At 39.5% G+C, this 3,592-nt stretch overlaps 1 protein-coding gene across 1 annotated transcript in view; it reads left to right on the top strand.

The window, feature by feature from the left end:
• The first annotated feature begins 2,005 nt into the window (after positions 1–2,005).
• The window catches only part of LOC107737591 (troponin C, skeletal muscle), a 26,942-nt gene continuing 25,355 nt past the window's right edge, over positions 2,006–3,592 (top strand). Inside the window, exon 1 of the mRNA XM_016549144.1 lies at positions 2,006–2,095. The gene's annotated coding sequence lies outside the window, so the exon portion shown is untranslated. The remainder of the gene's footprint in view (positions 2,096–3,592) is intronic.

The following is a 3,592-nucleotide window of genomic DNA, read 5'->3' as shown; positions in this document are numbered from 1 at the left end:
GGCCTCCAAGGTGTCCGGCTCACAAAGGAGTCCCGTTATGGGTTTCCCCAGCAATTAACTCTTGAGGCCTAAACTGAGCAAAGCAGTGATCACCGCCGATAAGGATAGTGAAATAAGCCACGTGAGCCCGACTATTAAGTAAAGGCGCTTGGTGGTTAGTACAACAAGGTAGTAGATGGCCTGGCACACGTATAGGTAACGCTCCAAAGTCATGCAGGTGATAGTAAGCAAAGTGCAGAAAACACAAACAGTGTTAATAAAGAACTGAGTGATGCACCAAGCGCCATACAGCAGAGTGGTCTTCTGTAGCAGACAGTATACCACCATTGGACTTTGGGTTACAATGAGTAGGACATCACTTACTATGAGGTTCTTCAGCAGAGCAAAGCGTGGCTCCCAGGATAAGTCTTCTGAACTGCCAAGACTGAACAGAGTGCAGCCGTTGATGATAAGTGAGATGATGGTCATCAGCACAAAGACACACACTAGTACCTTCACAGCTGTATCTGACGGCAGGATGGATCTGAAGAGGCAGTGTCCCTGGTCCAACAGCTGGAGGGCGTCTGAAGTGATGTTGGCATCCTGGCTGGGAGTCGGACACGCGTAGACTGCACTCCACAGTATGAAAGATGGAAAGCACGTGGGAAACGCATTTGGGACATGAGTGGGAAACGCATTAAGGTCATTTTGCGCCCTCTTGTGGCCTCAGGAGATTTTTTTTATTGATTGAGTGATTATAAGTGCAATTAAAGTAGATATAGCATGTTTCTCCCAAAATTCAGGTTTACAATAAATACAAAGTAAGTGAAGTAGGCTACACTCATTACATTGACCAGTTCCATTTTTAAAGTCACTCCAATCACAACAAAAGTCTAGCCTAAACTTAAAGGTGCAGTAGGAGATCTTGGAAAATGCTAACTTTAGCCTGATAGCACTGAAAGCTAACTGTCACTCCCTTCCTGCAATCGCCGTCCAAAGCCACGCCCCCTGAACGCATATGCTCACAGACCAGAATACCAGAGACAACATTACTACAATAGGCTACATCAGCGGTTCCCAATTCCAGTCCATGTTCCTAAGTGAAGTAAACTTCAACGGATTTCCCCCGCTCAGGGAGTAGGGAGCAATGAACACTGTGTGGGGATCATATCGATCGGAACACAGTTCATCCACGGCGCTCACTTCTAACGAGCTGGTTATCTGAATCGGGTGTGTTAACTAAGCGAGACACGCAAAATATGCAGAGTGGGGGGCGCGAGGACTGGAATTTGGGACCGCTGGGCTACATTATGTGTCATTCACCGGTGAGAAAACTTTAAAAGTACTACAATACCAGGAAGGAAGATCAGGTTGTTGATGTTTGTCTGCCATTCTCACTCTATCTGCACAGCGTGCGTGAACGTGCTGATGACGTATCCTGTCTGCGCGAACCCGGTGCGCAGAAGTATGCTCATACATACCTTGACAGGCAGGTAGGAAAGGCAATTAAAACGCTCGGACCGAGCGTTTTGATTGGACGAACATTTCTTTGTCGTACGCCTTCCACAGAATATATAAATACAGATAAATACATTTAGACCACAACTTAATGATTGCTATCGGGATGTGAAGAGACTTTCAAACAGCATAGCAAAAAATGTTTCTGAAGACAATCACCTATTGCACCTTTAAATCAACTGTTTGTGATGATTTTCGTATCATGGAGTTTCAGCCAGAATTGCCATAAAATGTGATTTGCAACGGTTTTGTTATACTATGCGCAAGTAAACAACTTAATTTATCAAGTCATATATCAATTCAGATATCCCACAAATGTTATACATTTTATATCTGTTATTCGATAATGCTATTCTATTTCATTTGAGTGACGTTTGAGGTGACCTATAGGCTATGAAAATAAAACATAATTAACATAGTAAAATTTTAAAAAGCTTCTGTGAGTAACCTACCAATGGCATTTCATATTGTCTTCGTATTTGATTTCGTCTTTTTTTGTCACTAACAGAAGCACGTTAATGAAGGAAGATCAAAATGCTAATAGAAGTGATTAAAAATAGTGAACTTTTGGTGGTGAAAGGATGCAGGGAGAGTTGAGGTAAGCGATTGTTTATAATCCTTGCGTTGTGATTGACAGCAGAGGACGCAACTCCCGAACCTGATTAGAATTTTTTTTCTGCAAATAAAGAAAACAATGGAAAAAGCCTAAAAGCAACATTGATTTATCACATCTTGTGTAGACAACTGATAAACCAAATCATGTGGTTCAAAGGATAGGCTATTGATACATAATTAGGCCTATGAACTATTGAACATAATCTAGGCCTATATCGACTGGCTTGTATTTGCATTAGTGGTGCAGTTGTAGAATCAATGAGCACTCCTGATAGATAACAGGGATTTAAGGAGAGGACAAGAGCAGGGTGTTCACTGCTTTCTCCTTATTTAGCTTGCTACACATCTAGTTGTTCTCCCGAGATTCAGCTGCTGTGCTTAAGAATGTCCAAGAATAGACCGAAGAAAAAAGGAGGAGTGTTAGGCAGAGCGGCTGGAACGAGAGGTTGACAGTTGCTGCTGTCACTTACCTCAGTTTAAGCGTCTTGGAGAGCTTGGGGTGACATTAGGCACTCATGAAGAATAAATGCTTGTTAACTGAGCCCCCAGAGGTTACCTATGTGCAGCAGCCCCACCAGTATACTCTGCCTTATGGACTGGATGGGGGCTGGATTAGAAACAGTGATGACAGGACACTCACTCACTCCTGAGTGATTTGTTCATTTATGTAAATCTATCCGTAATGAGTAAGCAGCTATTCTGATGCTCCAAGTCATCTTCATAAGTTTGTGGAAACTTTTTTTACTAATAGAAGTTAGTGAGAATAAAATGTGGAAAGAGACTGATGAAGTTTGTTTTTAATTTATGTGAACAGATGAATATGGAAATCATATTGTAATTGTTAATTATATATTTTTTGTTTGTGAAATGTAGGACTATGAACTGATGAATACTGGAATCATACTTGTTTGTTTGTTCTGTTCTGATCATGTCTCCATGCCAGATATATAAGATCCAGCCCCGGATGCCAGATTCTGTCAAAAAATACCAGTTTTGTCTGGTAACTGATATAATAGATATAAACAGATATAAATATAATGTAATATAATATAAACAGCTAATCAACGTATGAATCAATTAAATGGGAATGTAAATGGCTTAAAAGTTTATTGTAAATAATTATATGATTAAATGGAATAATAAAATTATATATATATATATATATATACACACACACAGGTGCATCTCAAAAAATTTGAATATCATGAAAAAGTTCTTGTTTTTTTGTAACATTTCAGAAAGTGAAACTTTCATATATTCTAGATTCATTACATGGAACACAAAACATTTCAAAAGTGTTTTTTTATTTTTTTTATTTTGATGATTAGAGCTTACAGCTCATGAAAGTCAAAAATCCAGTATCTCAAAATATTAGAATATTTACATTTAGGTTTCATTAAATGACCATCCCTACAGTATAAATTCCGGGTATCTCTTGTTCTCTGAAACCACAATAATGGGGAAGACTGCTGACTTGGCA

The sequence above is a fragment of the Sinocyclocheilus rhinocerous genome, unplaced genomic scaffold (assembly GCF_001515625.1).
Source record: "Sinocyclocheilus rhinocerous isolate Xijiao unplaced genomic scaffold, SAMN03320098_v1.1 scaffold72, whole genome shotgun sequence".
Classification (NCBI taxonomy): Eukaryota; Metazoa; Chordata; class Actinopteri; order Cypriniformes; family Cyprinidae; genus Sinocyclocheilus; species Sinocyclocheilus rhinocerous.
This window is presented reverse-complemented; position numbering and strand designations above follow the sequence as displayed.